We start from the raw sequence: 22,449 nt of genomic DNA on the forward strand, positions 1-22,449 counted from the left end.
CCTCTCTCTATTTCTTCCTCCCTTCCTCTCTTTCTCTCCCACTCCCTCTCTGTGTTCTCTCTGGATGCTTTTAGAATATTCTATCTTACCTCTCGTATTTCAGACAACAATTTTACAATGCTATGTTTTGATATGGAATTTTGAAAATTATTTGTGTTGGGTTTTCATTAGACCCATTCTGTCTGACTGTTCCTTAACATGGAGAAGGTTTTATTATGTTCTTGATAATTTCATCTCCTAAATTTTCTCTGTTCTCAATTTTTGTGACTCCTTTAATTATTACATTTCTTAGCTTAATATTCTCATTATCTTCTCTAGTTAGTAATTCTTTTTTGCGAAATTTTTTTTTAAAAGTCTGGGCTCTATGACCATAAATTATTTAATTTTTGTAACTTATTTTTAATTTGCAAAAAATCTTTTTTATTATATAAAAATTTTACATTATATACAATATTATTATGTCAATAAAGCAATAGCCTGTTTATAAACCTGAGTCTTTTATTTTTTTTCTTTTTCTTACACAATGTCTTAGACATTTTACTGCTGTGTTTTTTTCCCCTTGGCTTTATTCTTTCTTTTATTTTACAATTTTTTTTTCAAATACATATTGGAAATCAGTGGTTCCTCTACACTTAAGGTATGTCTTTAAAGACATGACAAAAGAACTTCATGTTTGGTGGCTGAAATTGTGATTGGTGAGCATCACCATCAATTCCTTGAAATTAGGGCCAATTATTTAAATTTAAAAAAAATCACTATTAACATTTGACATTTTCTTCTGAGCTAGAATGTTTCTCAGAAAGAAATTGAACATTTTGTGTATTAGAGCTCATGAGGCTTCTTCCCACATTACCAGAAATGTGGCATGTGGGGGAGGTAATGCCTCACTGTTCAGTATGTGTACTTTTTCATTTAATCTCCTTATTTTTGAATATTCTCTTGCCTTCAGAGTTACTTCAGGTTCCCAGATTCTCTCTGAATCAACCTTCCTGAGAGAATAAACTTCCATTCTTTTATCAGGGTGAAAGTTGCTGTATTCATTTCCTGCCTTTGCTATAACAAATTACCAACATCTGTGACTTAAAAAGCAATTTATTTTGTCACAGTTTAGAATCCCAGAAGTCTGAAATCAAGGCGACTACAGAGTTCTGTTCCCTACAGAGGCTCTAACAGGGAATCTGTTCCTAGTCGCTTTCAGCTGTGGTGGCTTTCATCATTCCTTGAATGGTGACTGCATCACTCTAATTTCTACCACCATTTTTCCATCACCTTTTCTTTTTCTTTGTCTGTGTCTTCTTCTCCATTAAATCTGTCTCTGCCTTTCTCTTACCAGGATACTTGTCATTGGTTTTTAAGCCCACTCTGGTGATACAGAATGATCTTCTTATCTCAAGATCCTTAATTTACATTTTTAAAGATGCCATTCACAAATTTCAATGATTAGGATGTGGACTTAACTTTTCAGAGTGGGGTCACTATTCCATCTACCACAAATAGATAGTTCTGTGACTATACAGTGCAGTAGTAGAAGCTACCTAGATTTCTTTTTCTTGTATAGATGTTTTTAACCAATCTTTCCATTTTACCAATCTTTTTTTTTTTTTTTTTTTTTTTTAACAATCTTTCCAAACCTCTGCTTTTAGAGGCAACTTTTTCCTTTCATTCCTGAGCACATTCTGGGTTTTAGGCCAAAAACTGTTTAACATTGTTTATAAGACTATAGGTATGACTCTCACCTTCTTTGTTATGATAATAACTTATCCGTATTTACATGCATTCCAGCTTCCAGAATTATTTGACCTCTGTCAGCTATCGTCATATTTTCTGATCTCCCAGTCATTGTACTGAATGACTCTTACAAAATTTCATGTATGAGCATTTTGAGAAATTTTTAGCAAGGAGATGGAGAGATAGGGAGTCCTGTATTCAGTACAAACACTGTATTTTCTATGTTTAACCAGAATTATTACAACATATTTTTCAAAATTATAAACATATAATAAACATGCCTTTCTTGATAATACTGTCTTCATTATTTTTAAGTTTCAAAAATGATGCAAGAAAAATATTTCTAATTTCAGGCCACATTTTAAACATGGGAATAATTGTATACAACTTTTTAATCTGCATTTATTTGTGAAGTACCACAAGGTGGATTTTGTTTTGCTAATTACTATGAACAGACACTAAATTCTATACAGCTTTAAAATGTCTGGTAAAGAGTATGAGTGCCTACGCACTAAAGCTATTTTTCATTCTCTAAATGTATCTGGCAAATTTACTATCTCATGAATCAACAAGCTTTGACCTTGCAAATAAAATAATTAAAAGAAGGATTGTGCAAATCACCTGTCATAATCAGTGTTTTCTAAAGACCAAGTATATCTGAAATTATTTGTCATTTCAAATCCACCTAATGCATTTATATGAATGTCTTAGGTTGTATATACTGCCTCCTTTTTCAGCATGCTGATGTTTGTGTTTTCAAACACTTTAATAGTTGAAAAATAATCCATCAATCCCCCATTTAACAACTGCTCAAGAGTGGTCAATTTATTCTGCAAAATGAACAGTCTGAAGTTCTACTAAGCTAAGTAACTAAATAATACCTAAAAATTAAAAAAATTAATAGAACAGAAATTAAAATATTGCAATCACTTATGGAATTCACAGTAAACTAGCGATCAGGATAAATGTATATTGAATCCTGCTCTTATGTGATATTGGCCAAGTAAATGTATCTTTTGGATTTCAGTCAATTTATTTCTAAAAGAAAAGCAGTTTTCAGCATTTTATTCTAGAGTATAGCGTATAGTGTATATTCAAAGTTTTTGAGAAAAGGCATTCCTGGTTGAGAGAATTGAATTATGAATGAATGAAATAATAAAAAATGCTTTTTAAAGGTATACTGAAAAACTAAAAGTCATGAGAAAAAAAATTGCTATTATTTTGAACTTGAAATACTTGCTACATATAAGTGTATAAAATCCATCTATCCCTGAAAATGAGGAAATAGTGTATGAGAAATACTTCTTTCTTCTGTATCTATTGATTTGTTTACTTATGAACTACAGCAAACAACTAGAAAATGATTAGGGAAAGAATTGAGGACTCAACCTTACATTTGTTCTTAAAACCCAATCGTCTATTTATCATGTCTCCTCTATAATTACTCTGTTTTATGTTCTTAGAGTTTATGATTCACTGGGTAAATGACATACTACTTAGCACGATATACTTAAAGAAGTTAACTTAGAAATTAGGTTTTAACCTATGAATTTACAGTTCTCTGCTGTGAATCAAACTGTAACTTGTGCTACAGGAAAATAATCTACTTTGCTTGTGACTGCCTTTATACACAAATACACAGTTGCACATTAAAATGGTAATATATACACTGTTTGACAAACACCTCCAGCTAAGTATAGTTTTACTTGGTGATGTGTTTATCTGTATCTTTAGAAGAAGGAAAATAAAATTTTCCTCTTATTAGTCTGTATAATTTTAGGATGAATCAAGAAAAGACTTGTAAAGTAACTGATGGTATACCATTTAAATAATAAAAAAGATAAACAGTTGTAATAAATGGGTAGTAAACATATAAAATCTAGTAATTAAATAAGACAACATATTAACATATTCAATGACAAAGTGGCATACAAAAATGTATGCCCAATATGCAAAACCTCAGAAATGTTACACACATTGATCATTTTTAGAGTATATAATTACAATGACTTATTTTTAAAAGTAATAGTTAACCCTAAATAAAATTTGCATATCATAATTAAAATAATGAGGTTCTGGTAATAAAATTTCAAATAATATGTTAAAAATGGAATTTTATTTTTGAGTGCTGAAAAATATCTATGGTACTTTATTTACTTTTAGATGGCTTGTGAAAATTGCTGTGACCATTTGTTTTCCCAGAATTTTCTTATTCATTCATGTAAACCTTCACATGAGACAACATCCATTGGATGCCTGTGTGGTGAAGTATCTTCCACACATTATCTGCATTTCATTTAGTTTAAAAATAAGCCACTTCAAGATAGTAACTACTAATATTTCCAATTTGTATCAATATGACTCTGCACCCAATGTTACCATAACTGACAAAACTATGACTTGATCTCAAGAATGCCTAAATTCAAAGCAGTTTTATTAACCTTTATGAGTTTACATTAGAGTATAATTTGTGACATCATTGTGATAATACACATTTTTACGGGGGCAGAAAGCAAGACAAAATAAATAACTGCTTAGCAGGTTAGGCAAACATTACATATAAAGAGTGATATCTGTTTTAATACTTGAAATACAGGAGGCATTTTATCAAATAGAGAAAAGGAAAAGAGGATCAAAAAAAGAAAACAATGTGAAAATTGCAAAAACATGCAATTGTATTTTTTTTTTTTTTCAATTAGACAAGTATTAAGTACCTACTATTTTCTGGGCATTACAAGAAATTCTAGTAATATTAACAATGCCAAAACTCCAACCTCTATCAATTTACCTTTGGCTTCTTTAAAATGCACCACATATGCTTATCAACAAGGGATTCACAGCGTTACTCATGCCTGCCCCAGCTTCTGCCCAATCTAGGGAAGATGCTGGAAAAAACCACAGTCACATTCCACTGGAAAATACATAGACAATTATAAATGTTAACGAAAGAAATATTCAGTAAGTAAAGCATGCATAGGTACTGAGAAAAAGAGCTTAACTCTGCTCAAGAGATCATAGTGAACTTCAAAGAACAGAAAACACCAGATAGACTTGGGGAATTTAGCATAATTCTGTGTGGCTAGAACACAGTGTTGGGGGTGGGAGTCTACAAAGACTGGAAAAGGAAACACAAGGTCAGATTGTGAAGGGCCTTTTCAAGCAACAGGGAAAGTTTTACAACTAAAATTAAGTTTGATCTTAGAGGCAAAACAGAAATTCACCAGGTATATAGGAAGTAGAAGAGCCACAGAATTTTCACAAAGAAATACATATAAGTAGTGATTACTTTAATGCAGAATAATGTAATAGTTTAAGAGCTGATAAGTTAAAAGTGTATCTATGCTTGATAAATATAGATCAAGGTATTTAAACATATTGGAGACAGAAAAACTAATGATAAAAATATTGGTATACACACAGGAATAGGGTTCTTATCTGATAAATCTCTCCAGATTCTCACATATATATCAATATTCATACATTCATAAATATTATAATATTCACAAATGCATGTTAATGACAATAATTTAATAGTATTTAATGATATTCATAAACTTAAAAATGTTTACATATTTATAACTTTTAAAATTGTAATATATACATATATATCTTTTTGTTTCTATACATGATGGTGAAAGAATATTAATTTGTATATGGGATTCTATAATATGTTTTGTCATGGCAACAGTAGGTGAAGCCACTAGCTGAATGGAAAGTGTGAAGAAATGGCCATATCTTCTTTTACATGCCTACTTTGGCCCCTATGAGCGCATGTCTTCTGATGTAGCTGACCGAAGTTGGCTTTGGGTGTTGGTTTATGGAAGTGATAGGCTCTCTAAAGGACTTCAGGCTGGGTCATGTTGTTCAGCACATCTTACCAAAATTCCACATCGAAATTTAGGGCACTTCTAAACTAGTAATCTTTTTCTTTTGTTCTTTGCCTGCCTTCTTTTTTATAAACCCTGTAGTTGAACAGTTAGGCTCCAAAGCTGAATTTGTGAGGAAAATACATTAGGAAATACATGTATTTATCAGGATTATAACTTGATTGATAATATGAACTATGATCAAAGAAAAATTTATTCCAAAGTTTATTTAAAGTTATTCAATATCAGACTATAGAAAATATAAAAATAAAACATTTTATCTTCTTCATAAAAAATGCTAGTTATTCACTGATCCATTTTTTTCAAAATAATTTTCATTTTGTTGTGTAAAAATTTTTCACGTAAAATATTTCAGAGAAGGTAAATATCACTGGTTTTAGTCCTCCATTCTATAATTCTTACTCAAACAAATTTTATACCATGCTTTAGAGCATTTTTTTTTCTGTCAATTAACTGCTACAGGGTAGCCCTGTCAAGGAGTTATTTGATTGATATTTAAGTTGCTATCACTTTCAAGGTGTGTGTGTGTGTGTGTGTGTGTGTGTATTCAAATATGTGCATTTTGAGTTAGTATAATCCAGGCCCTACTCCAAAAGTAAATACGGTAATTGAAAGGTATTCCCATTTCCCTTAAACTAAGTGGAAATATAGCATGCTATATTATCAAAACAAAGTTTGTAACCAGTCCCTACTTAGGAATAAACATGTATTCTAAATTAGAGTTTGTTTTGCCATAGAACAATCTGAAATTTCTTAACAACTATTTGTTAATCACCTTTTAAAATTGTTTTATAAGAATCTAATGTAGAATTTAGAAAATGACTAACATACCATCAGCCATGAACTTTCACAGAATTGGAGACATCACTTACTCTCCACATCAAATAACATATTAAAAAAAGCAAAACTGTACATAAATAGGCAAATAGATCATTATAATTTTGGTTCCTTATTTATCTTAATAAACATCTCTTAAACTCAGCAATAGAGAAAATATGCCTTCATAAAAATTATATAAAAATTTTATGCCAAAATAAACTCAGCAGTAAAAACTGATATGTGAATTTCAAAAATTGCCAACGAGCTTCAGTTTTCCGATGGGTTTCCCAGCTGTTTGCAGTATTTCCTCTTCAATCCTATGAAATTTATTCTATACTATACATCACCATTGTAAATTAAATTTCTTATTCCTTTAGTTCCTAATTATTAACTGTGCTTGAGCGATCGCACTAATATTGTGTTTGGCAGTCATCAGTGTCACTAATCTTCAACAAAGCTGTGTGTTTTGTTCTGTTTGCTACTGCCATATGTTGCTACAACATGTTTTATTAGATGGTTGACACACCCAGAAACAGCATGTAGTCTCTCCATCTATCTACAGCTAGCTTCTCATAATCCTAATACAATTTATTTAAAAATAAGGAGAATTCTCAACCTTTTTGTAATCCCAGTAATTCATTAGTTTTATAAACTATGATAATCATCTCTTTTGAATGTAATGAAATGTGAAGACAGAGTGAAATATCACATGTGTGGACAATGACAATTTCTTTACTGAAGAATCTAGCATTTTCTTTAGGTCCCTTATAGAAAATATAAAAATAAAACATTTTATCTTCTGAATTGATGGTTTATATTTAACATTTCCTCCTGGTGACAAAAAAAAAAAATGCAATGATTGTGATTTTAATTAAATAATTCAAACTGTATTCAGATCATAACATTTTTAACTAGTTTTACTGGTTAGGGAAACTTAGAAATGTTTAAAATAACACACAATAAGAGCAAGGAAAAACAAATCCCTCTATAATCAAAATGCAGCAGTTTATCATATATAAGAATCTTTACCAAAGTTTACAGAGCATAGGCATAGAAAAACTGCTACTATCCCAAAATTTCTATCTGAAAAGCTCATTAGCAATGGGGGGAAATTCTGACTACTCCTGATGCTTTCTTCCTATTATAATAAGATAACCGGAAGTAACATCTATTCCTTACTATTCCCTACTGACTATATGTAAGTGAACATGGAAAATTTGTAAATTTGGGGATGGAAGACAGAGCAGCATGCATAGACCGCTTAGTCCTTTTGTCTCCTTGAAAGCAATAGGGGCTGCAAAGAGCAAGGATTTTCCTTGCTCTTTCAACAGCATAGAGGTCATATATCCAACATGCCTAAGACCAAGTGGCTGGGCAGCCATACTCAGATACTTGGATAGCAGGCCCATTTAGCCACAAAAACAAGCTACACCTAACCAACTCCTACCTAAAAGTAATCCCTCTATTTGCTTACAGGACTCTATATTGTTTTATTTTATTAAGTGCATGGCACAAACAATTCTCACTCTTATTTTATGTTTTAAAATCTCTACTAACTTATTCTCATGATCAATCAAATATGCTCTTATCTCCAATAACTTGTTCAAGGGAATAAGTTACTCTAGGGATAACAGCACAATCCTATTCTAGAGTCCATATCGACAATAGGGTTTACGACCTCGATGTTGGATCAGGACATCCTAATGGTGTAGCTGCTATCAAGGGTTCATTTGTTCAATGATTACAGTCCTACGTGATCTGAGTGACACACACATGTCACACATGTAGAAAATTCCTTTTTACTCACTTTTACTCCCATCTCCAGCCTTATCTTTGTATTCTCTTTTATGGTGAAAGTGATTATTTGACACATCTCTTTCTCTTCACGTTTATTAAATAAATTACAATCATGCTTATGCAGAATACCACTCCACCAGTATGTCCAGATCACCTGAGATAACATATTGATAAATTATGTTGACAGTTCTCAGCCTCCATATCTCTTTACCTCAGTGTTCTGCTGAGAGCACTTCTGTGTGCTGGGGTAGGGAGAGCATAGCAATTGTGAGACACAGAACTCAGTGCTGTTCTATTAGAGTAGAAAGGGATGCCAGACCAAACTCAGCTGATGCACACACACAGAGGGAACATTTAAACTAGCGCTAGCCAGAGGAAAATTGCCAAACCCAGCAGTCAGAAATTGAGTTCCTGCAAACCTCTTCACCACCTTGGGCTAGAGTGCTAAAAGGCATACTTCAATCTGAGAGAAAAGAATGTTAATGAGAAATATGTAATAACCTCATGATACACAATTCACTGGTAATAGTAACTACACAGAAAATCACAGAATATTATAACACTGTAACTGTGGTGTGTAAACTATTCTTATGGTAAGAGCAAAGACTAAATGATAAACCAATCAAAATAATAAGTGCAGCAACTTTTCAAGACATAGCACAATAAGATTAAAAAAACAAAATCCTAAAAAGCAGGAGGACAGAGTCAAAGTTTAGAATTTCATTAGTTTTTTTCTTGTTCTTTTGTTTGTTTATGCAAATAATGTTAAGCTACCATATGATCCAGCAATCCTCCTGCTGGATATATACCCAAAAGAAAGGAAATTAGTACATTGAAGAGATATCTGCACTTCCACATTTGTTGCAGTACTGTACACAATAGCCAAGATTTGAAAGCAACCTAAGTGTCCATCAACAGATGAATGAATGAAAATGGGGTACATTTACACAATAGAGGCACTATTCGGCCATTAAATAGAATGAGATCCTGTCATTTACACAACATGGATGTAACTGGACGATATTATGTTACATGAAATATGCCAGGTACATAAATATAAACATTACATGCTATCACTTATTTGTGGGATCTAAAAATCCAAGGAATTGAACTCATGGGCATAGAGAGTAGAAGGATGGTTACAAGACGCTAGGAAGAGTAGTGGGGCAGTGGGGAGGATGTGGAGATGGTTAATATATACAAAAAAAACAGAAAGAATGAATGAGACTGATTATTTGATAGCACAACAGTGGGACTAGAGTCAACAATAATTAATTGTACATTTTAAAAATAGCTAAGAGTATAATTGGATTGTTTGTAATGCAAAGGATAAATTCTTGAGGGGATGGATACCCCATTCTCCAATGATGTGATTGTTATGAATTGCATGCCTATCTTAAAACATCTCATGTATCCAATAAATACATACATCCACAATGTACACACAAAAATTGAAAAGAAAAAAATTAAGAATATGCCATATCATTTTGCTATAAATTTTATACTTTTAATTGAATTATCTTGCATGCTTTTAATATAGAATTATTTAAAAATATGAATAAAAAGGTTAAATATAGAAATGATTATTATATATGCAACCAAAAATGGACACATAGAATAATCATAGTATTTCTGTATGCCTGAGCTACTAAAAGGAGACTGTTCCATCTATCAGTCTTACATAATGCTCTATTCTCTGGCCTCTCTGCATGAAAATGACATATACCATCATTTCATTTCTGGAGTATGCGTAATATCTCCCAATGTTTTATAATTCTCTCTATAGAGATCTTGAATGTCTTTTTAAAGTTATACCCCTAGTTATGATACTTTTTGGTACCACTTATAATTCATTCATCATTTAAATTTTATTTTCTAATTTTCCTTGTTGACCATGTAAAAATACAAATAATTCTTTGAATATTGACTCTTTACTCACTGATTTTGCTAATTTACTCATTCTTTGAATCTTCTGGATTTTTCTACCTATACAATGATATGATCTGCCAAAAATACATATATGTATATATATTGCATGTAAACACTTACATAAGTAAATAGCATTTCTGATTTTTCAATCCTTGAGTGTTTTTGTTTTTAACCCTTTGTAATAGATTTAATAGATTTTTGTTGATAGATGTATTTTTATCTAAAGATTAACTTTATATTATTTATAACTTCTAAGGGACTTTTCTGGATGTCATGTCTAAGATCACTATTAGTAGATTGTGAAGGTAATTTATCATATATAATTTTTGAGCCTTATTAAGCTATTTTAGCTCTTATTAAGATACATGTTAATAGATTTCCTAATCAAATATCATCACATCATTTCTCTTATTAAAAATAGTCATAACTGAAATTGTCTATAGTGCAACACAGACACATATTTAAACAATAATTTATGTGTCTGTGTATGTGGAGTTAGTTTTCAATATTTTATTTGTGATGTGCATGTATTTATAATTTACATCGAATCATTAAGGTAAGAGTTTTAAGCTCTTTTAAATAAATTAGATAGTATTTATTTATTTATCTATCTATCTATCTATCTATCTATCTATCTATCTATCTATCTATCTATCTATCTTGGCTCTGTCACCCAGGCTGGAGTGCAATGGCACAATCTTGGCTCACTGCAACCTCTGCCTCCCTGGTTCAAGCAATTCTCCCTCCTCAGCCTCCCAAGTAGCTGGGATTACAGGAACCCGCCACCACACCAGACTAATTTTTGTAATTTTGTAGAGACGGGGTTTCGCCATGTTGGCCAGGCTGGTCTTGAACTTGCGACCTCAAGTGATCCACCCACCTCGGTCTCCCAAAGTGCTGTGATTGCAGGTGTGAGACACTGTTCTTGGCCTAGATATTATTTTAGAGTAATTGAAGAGACTACCTAAATTGTCTATAGTGGTATAAGTTTGAATTGTCTCTTCCTTTAAAATTCAGTAACAGTTGATTGTAAAATGTTTTTGGCATGATCTTTATGTGCCTAAGTGTAAAATTTTAGAGTCACTTTCAGATTTTCTTTCTTTTTTAGAGCTAGCTCTTATAATTTGAATTTTTTCTAGAAAAGAAATTGTGTTCTAGTAATTAAAGGTTATATTGGTTATTTCTAAAAATAATAAAAAAATTATTTCTAAAAGTAAAAAAATATATTTTTTATTTTAAAATCACTGCTGGTTTTGTATTAATGCCCACTTTGTCATTTTTGCTTCTTCTATTTTCTCTCATTATCAGTGATTTGAAGGTTGTATCTTCATGAAAAATGTTTTGGTGTTTTTTTTTTGTTTTTTTTTTCTTTTATAATTGTTTACATTTTTTCTTCATACCTTTGGTCTGCTCTAACTAAATTTTTCTTCTGTTTTTTTGATCCCATTCTTACTTTTCTTTCTTAAGATTTTCTTTTATAAGAAATTGATGCTATATTTTCATTATCTCTTTATTTTCAACCAGTATGCTTAGTAGTTTGTTTTTAATCATTAAAATATAATTATATAAAGTCTATAACATCTTCATTACAATTTCTTGTCTTTTGATTTACTATTTAGAACATTTTTAAATTTTTGTGTTTTAAGTATTTTTTTTGGTAGCAACATTTTGGTTTATTTTTTATTTCAATTATAGTTTGTCCCAAGATTGTATTCTGTGTGATATGGATTATTTGGAATTTATTGAAACCTACTTTATGTCCTAAACTATGATTAATTTCCAAATTTATTCCCAATGTAATTGAGAACACTGTATTCACAAAAATCAAGAGTATTAATTATGCTGTTTAAATCCTCTAAATTGTTACGAATTCTCTTATTGTTGATATGATAATTAATAAGAGAGATCTATGTGAATGGCTTTCAATTATAAAGTGTTGTTTAATTCCTTTCTGCTAGGCTGGCATTTTGATTTATATATTTGAAGTTATTGTTACTGTAGTTTGGTTTGTGATAAATGGCTGGAATTTGACAATAGATTTCTTCTCTTTTCCATTTCTCTTAATCTACTTTATATTTTATTCTATGCAGAATTTATTTTTTCCTCAGATTTATATTCTGGTTGACTAATCAGAATTTTGTGTAATACGAATTTTAACTTATTGAATAAATAATTGTTTTTAATTTAATGGTTATATATATATTTTGTTTTGTAACCATTATTTGTACATGCATATTTTAATATTTTTCTTTTATTCAATCCATTTTCTTAGATCTTCTGGCACCCAATACTGCTACTTGTTAGTTCTTCTATACCTTTTTTATGGTGATTAAGACCTCTTTCCTTTCTTTACTATTCTGTAATTTGTTTCTATTCTTTTTATTTTTACTGTTTATATTAACGGTTTATTTATAATTTGAATTATGAGGACATATGTGAAGGGCTTTACATTTTGGAGTCTTAAGAGGCCAAGGTCAGAGTTTGTAATTTGTATTAATTTGTTCTTGGCTTTTGGGGTATTTTTAACCCAGTAATGTTTTATGTTTATTTTTAGCATAAAGTTTATAGATCATACAGCTTTTACAAATTCTGCCCCCAGAACAGATGAGGCAAGACTTGTCTTCATAAATCTTTTGGATATTTTGACATATTTTTTCCTTGCCACCCTGTGATATAGTTTTTGTTCTTAAATTCTTTATCAGTACAGTTTTGAGACCTTGCCTAGAAGCCAGTCAGTTCCTCTTCTTAGCAGCTGATTAACTCTACATCCTAATCACTTCCTTTATCAAACTGTCATATTCCAGGGCACTAGCCATTCACTCTAATTGCTCCATGGTTAGGTACCAGACAATTAGAAACAGTCCCTATGCCCAGGAGTTTGTGAAATTATCCAATTAGCCAACTCACAGGGAGCCTCTGAGAAACCCAGCTAACCCCAACCTGCTTGCCATTAATGCCTGGAATTCGATATTAGATTTCTTCCCCCTTAAGCTCATTTGCCACACATTTATTTCCCCTAACATTTCCAGATCATTGTTATCCTGTCCCATGAGCAACTATATTGGTAGCCTTTCCTGGGGTCTTTTCTCATTTGAAGTTGTAAGTAATAAAAATTTCTGCCTTTTATCTATCCAAGTGTCAATGTATTGGATCACACCATGAAGGAATTTATAAATCCTATGAAACAACTGACACTTTAAACAGGGTGGTGTAGCCATGACCATTGATTCTTAGATAGGTTCTTGGGAAGCAGGAGGTGCAAGTGGGGGTGCACTTAGGTTACTAAATGGTTCCAAAACACCTCAAGAATGGCTTGAGACAGAACTGCTTTCTGTAGCCTTGTAGCTTTCTGTTGTGTCTGTAGGTGGTGGCCAGCCTCTTCATACTTTTTGTTTTCCCCCAAAGATTAAGGGATAGATACTAGAGCTGTATTTTCCTGGGTCAGAGCGTTCAGGTGTGTTTGTTGTCACTGTTTGTGTTTGGCAGAGGCCTATTCTAGATGCCCTTCACTTTTTGGTGATGATATTTTAAAAAACTATTATTTGGGGCAAAGCTTTGGTTTGTTCCTGTGTTTCAGGCCCGTTTTGCAGAAAGGTGGTGGTTGGACTTCTCCACTGTAGATAAATATCTCGTTGTCTGTGTTGCCCAATGGGCATAGGGTCTACCTATCTTCTTTGCTGCTGTATACCTCACTGCTATGGCCAGCCAACTTCATACTTCCCAGACCCTCATGATTACACATGAATTGCACTGTTGGAGACCAGTAGCCCAGTGTTTAATTCAAAAAGAGTTTTGGGGCAAGAAAAGGGATATCCCATTCTTGAACCTTCTTCTCCTTTGGTATATTCCACTTGCAGGAGGGAGGGTCCTCACTTGTCCTCAGTCCCTTCACAAATACTATAGTCCTGAAGGATATTAGTCTTCTCCTAGACCTCTTGGCTACCTAAAGAGCCCCTTAGGATCAACTGAGTAAACAGCAATAGGAGTTCATAGTTTATGGGAATGGCATTGCCTTCGTCACAAATGATGGAGCTCTGTGGAATGTAACTGTTTTCCATTTCTAAACTAGGATGTCCCTGATACAGGACAAGATCCAAGAATCAGCACAGTTGCCCAAATATCCGGCTGTCATTTTAGCACTAGATGTTCTGGTCAGCAGTGCACAAAATGTGCTCCATCTGCACATTTTTACAAACTATGGTTCATTGTCCAAGAGTTGCCCCCTTCAGGGTAAAGTCCCTGGGAGTCTCTTGCCTTGCAGATACTCAGTATATCAAGGTGACACATGTCTAAATATATTAGGTCCATAATATTAAGGCCTTAACAGGGTACTCTATTTCTTTCAGAGTTCCAGACACCATGATAGTAACCAAGGAACTCATTTCACTTCTCAGAATATAGAGTACACAATGTTAGGCTCCTGGAAAAGACATTCAATAAAACTCTCATATTCCCAATAGATACTGGATTAGATGAGAGACACAATGATTTTCTCAAATTCCTTTATACATTCCTGTTTACCAAATGGACCCCTAAATTGGTGTCTATCTTGCTCCAGGCTTTAATTTCTCTAAATTCAAGGCATTTTTGGCTAACTTACACATTACACAAACAGTAAAAAAAAAAATTTCCATAACCCTTTAACCATATGTTGTCCTGCATATGGTCCCATATGCTTTCCATCTGAAACAGAACCCATCTGAGACTAAATTCCACCACCCCTAAATCCTCCTCAATATTCTAGCTCTAAGAAATAGATACTCCAACTCTCCTTATAATTTCCTCCAAAGAATTAAAATTAGTGCTTCAGTGTTGTTCTCACAACAATATGAACTATCAAGAAGAGAAATAAGAAATCCCACTTAGTAAATAAAATCACATTTGTAAATAATAATGAAATCAACACCATATCTCATAATGATGAAAGCAGATAACTTTAGTTTAATGCATGCCTATGAAGATCAATATCAGACAACAAAAGCTTGTCACTGCACATACACACAATTCTATTGGTGATTAGTCTTATCAATATTGGTCTGGGTGCTTTCCTTTGTTTGCAATATGAAGGCTCAAATGCTCCAAGTAAGCCTCTATTTCAACCAATCACAGCAAATACTAAGGCCCACATGCCCTAAAATTTGGCTGATATAAACCCTGCAGTCCTAAGACCTCAACATTCTTATGTGTCATCAACAAAGGGACAACCGAGAGCCCCAAGTAATTGGCTAAATTAAAGAGTCTCCATAGGCTAATATTGGAGATGCAGCCTCCACCACAAATATCTTAATACCTTAACTGGAAAACATCCTAACACCATATTAACCACATGTGCCAAAATAAGGCCATGTGATTTTAAAACTGATGAATAAGATCCTAATAATGTGAATAACTATCTGTCCCATTATGCTCTAAGCTTTGCCACTGTTCTGTTTTATCACATATATCATCACTTTAACATATCCACTTAGGTTTACAGATATAAAATGAATTACCTATAAAATATTAGATATTAAAAGACAGGATTTTGAACTCAGATATATTTGGATCAAAAGCTCATCTACCTTTCACCACAGGGGTGTCTCTGATCAGTTTATACTGCCTTATGCCACATAATAGAATCAATATTTATAAGGATGTTCATCAAACTAAGTAGAATAAAAAGTAATAAACACAAATCTATTTTCTAAATTCAGAAAATTCAATTACATAATGGATAATGTATCCAATGCATTCATAAGCTAATTAAAACAAAAAATTATTGAATGTTTGCAGAGTTTGGCTTGATAAGTCTTCAATTAAATATATATTTAAATAATATTTGATATATGAAAAAATTATAAGTAATTAAATATGGGGAAGAGAGATGGAAATATTAGAAATGAAACAAAATTTCAAGAATATTTGTTGTAGAAATTACATTAACTGATAAAAGTAAAACAGAAGGAATTCTTTGTGTAAATAATGTCAAGTGTTAGGTCAAATTCAAGGACCCTTGCAAATCATGTAGCAGAGGGTAATCAGAATTAGAAATGAACAACTGAGAGTTGTAATCACTGAAGTTAAAAATGTGAGAATGAGTGAATCACTACTGTTGAATAACTGAGATAAAGAGAAGACTGATTTTCTAAAATTGGGAAACCTTCATTTTTTGAGGGCATTAGAAGAAATAGATCCAGAAAGCAAAGGAAGAGTGGGGGAAGAAACAAAAGTAAAATTATTTGAAAAAAATCAAAAGTTCCATAGAAATTTGTAGTATAATCTTCATCAAATTTATCCATGATAAGTTAGCACAAATAAAATGGTGAGAACTATCAACACCATTTGAATTACGATGATTTCTTAGAAATGCTCAGATTTTAAAATACATCAGTGTAGTCATTAGTAAGAAGCTGAGAATATTTTTGTGCGAATCATACCTACCTTCACTTCAGTTCAAGCAATTTAGCATTTTATCCCAACAAACATGCAACTATGAAGAATGCAATAAACATTACATTACTGAAGTAGCAAAAAGATTATTTTTTAAAAATTTTTTGCATATTGCCTATGTAGTCCTCTTGCTGCAAATAAACTCCTGACATCCTTTTCTATCCTCTCTTATTTCAGTCAACAGCTCTAGGTCAGCCTTGGTCCTGATCCTGTCTGATTACTAAGCAGTGTTCAGCACTTGCTGTCAGATGTTGTCTCTATTTTCCCAGTGGGTGCATCCTGTGACCCTGACAAAGATGCATCATACCACTGATCCTTTTGATTGCTGTACTGATTTCTATGATTGTTGCCATCTGCTATACATATAAACAACATCAACAACGCAAAAAGAAAACTACATTAAAAAAACTCTACCAATGAAATCACTCCAAATGGAAGTATCCTAAATTGTGTATCAAAGACTCACAGACTAGAAATGAACTAAATATTCTAAACATTTAGAGTTTATTTAAAAGTACATTATAAGTACGTGAAGATTTTGTTAGTGTGACAACATACATTATTATAATTATCTTTAAAGTGTATAAGACAGATATTTAGCTTGACCTTTATATAAGACACAAAACCAACTCAAAATAAATTGAAGTTCTAAAAAAATTTTCAGGAAAAAATTTAACGAATTGTACTCTGAGGTTACTTCCATATTGCATTAGGCAAAACAGAAGCTGGGCATGGTGGCCCATGCCTGTATTCCCACCACTATGGGAGGCTGAGGCGGGTGAATCACTTGAAGTCAGGAGTTCAAGACCAGCCTAGCCCACATAGTGATATCCCGTCTCTACCAAAAATTAAAAAAAAAAAATAGATGAGGTTTGGTGGTATGCAACTGTAATCCCAGTTACTCGGGAGGCTGAGGCAGAAGGATCACTTGAACTCAGGAGGTGGAGGTTGCAGTGAGTCGAGATCTTGCCACTGCACTCCATCCTGGCAGACAGAGCAAGACTTCATCTCAACAAACAAACAAAGAACCCAAAATAATTGGGAAAAACACTTTTACTCTCTCTATATATTTTTATGTAAATTGTTTCATCTAAGGCTCAAAATGAGAGAAATTATTTTTCTACATATAGATAGATAATTTATGATTCTGACTCTCCAATCAGGCACATTCTGGCTGACACACCATATACTTCAAGTTCCAGTTGCTTTCCTGTATCTTCGTAATATTCAGAAGAATATCTGGGCTATAATTTTAATTGTGTCCCATCCTTCTTTCTATCAGACTGCCATAGTTAAATAATCTTAATTTTAGAGGGTTAAATTTGTAGAAATATGAGAAATACTGGGCCTTTGAGATTCTTTTATTTTCTACTCGGATCAACACAAGCAATAGTAGGTGTGATCTAAGATGCTATATCTTTTTTCTAGAATTTAACAAAATAGTGCAGAAATTATAAATCAAAATCAAAATAGATTTTTACCACACTCTTGGTGGTAAAAAAAATAGTATTGTTAGAATTTTCCAAAAGTAATATGTTTTAAAGAATTAAGCTTACATACTTATTAATGTTTACCCTCCTTGATATCTTACTGATGTGTGACCATTAAATCACACATCAGTAAGATTAAATCTCACATTAAATCTCACCTTGAATTGTGATAATCCCTACGTTTCAAGACAGGACCAGGTGGAGATCATTGAATCATGGGGGCAGTTTCTGCCACGTTCTCACAATGGTGAGTAAGTTCCCATAAGATCTGATGGTTTTATAAGTAGTTTCCTCCTTCACTCAGCAGTTATTTCTCTCTCCAAAAGTTTAGGAAGAAATAAAGGCTGAAGACCAAGATAGTAGCTGATATCTAATTATAAATTTATAAAAATTATTCATCTAACTATTTACATGTATGTTAGGGGGAGAATTCTCTTTATTCCTTTTTTTCTTTTAAGAAATTTAGTGTTTGTTAATAATGCTAGAAGTCTCTACCAAAAGAAATAAGTAAGAATCTCTTGGGGGCAGGCATAGGCATCAGTATTTTTTTCACTTATCCCTCCCTTATAATTGATTCTAATGTGCAATAACCATGTCGGCTATAAATAAAGTCACCTGTTAAAATAACTAAGTACAGAGATTATTTAGAAATAAAGTTGATAGTTTCTCCAGTTTCCTTCTTGATTGTTCATCTGCTGGAATCTGGATTCAATATTGTTAATTTATGGTTTCACAGAAACGTTGAGTTTGACATAAAACTCTCTGAAGATTATTTCACTGTTCCCTGGTTTGGGAGGTTTGATATGGTTTGGCTCTGTGGTTCTATGTAAATCTCACCTTGAATTGTAATGATTCCCATGTGTCAAGAGCAGACAAGGTGGAGATAATTGAATCATGGACACAGTTTTCTCCATGCTGTTCTCATGATAGTGAGTGAGTTCTCACGAGATCTGATGGTTTCATAAGGGGCTTCCCCCTTTGCTTGGTACTCATTTCTCTCTCCTGCTGCCCTGTGAAGAGGTGCCTCCTGCCATTTTGTAAGTTTCCGGAGGCCTCCCCAGCCACGCAGAAGTGTGAGTTAATTAAACCTCTTTTCTTTATAAATTACCCAGTCTCGGGTATTTCTTCATAGCAGCATGAGAATAGATTAATACACCTAGTAATTTCCTATTTTGTATTTTTAATATGTTGTATTTAGAGTCTATAATTTTCCATTTTTTCTCTTTATTGATTTGCCCAGGATATTATTTATTTTGTTAGAACGAGCAACTGGATTTATTCTGTCACTCTACCTGTATCTGTTCCCTAATTTATGAATTCACGTTATCTTAACCATTATCGTCCTTTTGTTTTCTTGAATTTATTTTGCTCTTTTCTTTACTCACTAAGCGGCAATATTTCATTTTTATGCTTTTTATTCTGCTCTCCTACTTGTACCATCTTCTATGGTAGAGAACAGAATGGTTGCCAGTAAGGTGAAATAGACTTTCCCAGGCTAGAAAAGCTCAGGGATCATTATAAAATAACTCTCCAATTAGGCATGTTCTGGCTGACACACCATATACTCTGAAGTTCTATTTGCTTTCTTGGGTCTTCATAACATCCAGAAATATCTGGAGTATAATTTTAATTGGGTCTCATCCTTCTTTTTAAGAAACTGCCATAGTTAATTGCATCACACCTAATACGCTTTCTTACCCCACTTGTTTCCTGAAGAGCCAGCCTCTCAGACAATCTATCCCTCTGGGCACTCAAACTAGACTATGCTGGTTTGTTTTTTTTTCTTTTCTTTTCTAACAAACTCATTTTCCCACCTACTATAAACTGAACATTTGCTTTCTGCAAAATTCATATCTTGTAATTCTAACCCTAATGTGATGGTATTAGATGATGGAGCCCTTTGAAGTTAATGGATCATGAGTATTTCGCTTTCATGATGGGATTAATGCTCTTACAAAAGACACCTCAGAAAGTTCTTTCACTCCTATTCTGCTATGAGATGACACAGTAAGAAAGCTGTGCATAAGGAAGTGTCTGTGAATCAGAAAGTGTCTGTGAACCAGGAAGTAAACCCTCCCCAGACACGGAATCTGCTGATGCATTGCTCTTGGATTCCTCAGCCACCAGGACTTGAGATACAAATGTTTTTTTGTTTAAGCTAGCCAATAAATGGCAATTTGTTACAGCAGCTCAGACAGACACTGCTCTAGCCTATCTAATCAAGCCCTGTCCCTGTGCCTTTTGAAACACAAAAATCTACTGATACTAGCAGGATTTTCTTTCACTTGCATTTAAGACAAAATTCAAACAAGTTATTTAACCAAATGTGGATTTATCTCTGGTTTCAAATTCAGTGATTGGATAGGACAGTGTTATTATGGTGACTCAATGATACTGTCAGGAAATCCTTATCTTTTGGCTTTTGGTTTTTCTATCCTTAGAATTTGGCTTCCTTCATGATTAAGATGTTCCATCCGTTCCAGGAATTGCATCTGTTTTTGAAACATAAAGAAGCGAAAAATGAAAGACAAATATATATATATACGTATATATATATATACACGTATATACGTATATATATATACACGTATATACGTATATATATATATACATATGTGTGTGTGTGTGTGTGTGTGTGTATATATACACACACATATACACACTGAGTCTGTACACTTTTTTGTTGTTGTTGTTGAAACAGTCTTGCTCTGTGGTCCTAGCTGGAGTGCAGTGGCACAATCTCAACTCACTGCAGCCTCCACCTCCCAGGTTCCAGCAATTCCTCTGCTTAGCCTCTCAGGCAGCTGGGATTACAGGCATGCACCACCACGCCCAGCAAATTTTTTTTTTTTTTTTGTATTTTTAGTAGAGATGGGGTTTCATCATGTTGGCCAGGCTGGTCTCAAACTCGTGACCTCAGGTGATCCGCCCGCCTTGGCCTCCCAGCCTGTAATCCTGTGCTAGGAGTACAGGCGGGAGCCACTGTGCCCAGTGGAGTCTGTACCCTTTTAACACATAGACTAGAAGGACTAGTGATTCCTTCCCCTTACATTGGCCACAGCCATGTCACATGGCCCTATTCTTTACAGAGGGATACTGGGAAATGCAGTCTTTTTTTAACTAGCCACGTTCTTATTTCAAATAAAATATGAGTCTATTTATTTAAGAAAAGGAGAAGAATGGATATTGTGTGAGGCAACTAGAATTTTAAAGCACTACCTATGTCCTCAAATTTTTCTCAAATGATGATTTTACCTTTTGTTCTAGATGAAATTTGACTTACCTTGAATAAACCATTTTATAAAATTTTACCCATACATACATCCCATGGACTTTAAGGTCTAGATTAGGGTATGGTGTTCTCTTTGCTATACATCTTCCAAAATATTTTTCTTATTTTCCCTTTCAAAAACCATAGATAATTTGCCAGCAGAAAATAATAACTACTCCTACTATATAGTTCTATCATTTATAAAACTCCTAGTCAAGATTTTTTTTGTTAATTTGATAAAATTGCTCTCCATTTTTACTCCACAACTCTTTTTGTCAGTATTCTTGACAATTGCTTAATCTACACTGGCATTTTACTCTCTTGATTTCCTGAGATCAAAAGTTTATTTTTGACTTTCCATTTCAAACACTCATTGTAATATTCTACTACTCCAGTAATTCTGCAATACCCAATTAAAGTATTGGGTATTAAAGATATACCTAATCCTGAAAACAAGCTTCCCGACCTCACTTCTTCACTTCCCTTTTACGTGATTTATTTTCCATTTTCTTGAATAAACTCACGCCCTTGTTAATATAATTTGACGCATTGCTTTACTCATCTTCTGCAATAATTGCTAAAAAAAAAAAAAAAAGGACAGTACTTGTGAATTTCTAATCCTTGTCTACAATACTGTTGGAGAAGTTTTAAAATGTATGGAATCATGTCATTTGAATGTTACGATCATGAATCACTGATGGGCACTCAACACTGACCCTGCAATCTGAAATATTTAAAAAAATAATATCTTGCCCCTTTTACTTGGATGATTTATTGGCATGTGTTTAACATATTGATCTATAAGCATTATTTCTATATGCTTTTTTGTTCTTATCTCAAATTCTATTGAGGAAAGACTCTATTAGATAAAAACTGCCACATTTTTCTGTCATCAAATGAATCACACTACTTTTACCAGTAATCTATTTTTTTTTCCACATGAATAAAAGCACTCCTAGCTTTGACCTAAAGCTGATCTTTTTACTTTGGCCGAATCATGTAATTTCTTACATGATTAAATCTATTTTATACCTTGTGTTCCCCCTCCAACTAGATCATTTGAATTTGTATTGAATATTGATCTCATAAAAGTAGAGAA

The sequence above is a fragment of the Hylobates moloch genome, unplaced genomic scaffold (genome assembly GCF_009828535.3).
Source record: "Hylobates moloch isolate HMO894 unplaced genomic scaffold, HMol_V3 SCAFFOLD_4, whole genome shotgun sequence".
In the NCBI taxonomy this organism is placed as follows: Eukaryota; Metazoa; Chordata; class Mammalia; order Primates; family Hylobatidae; genus Hylobates; species Hylobates moloch.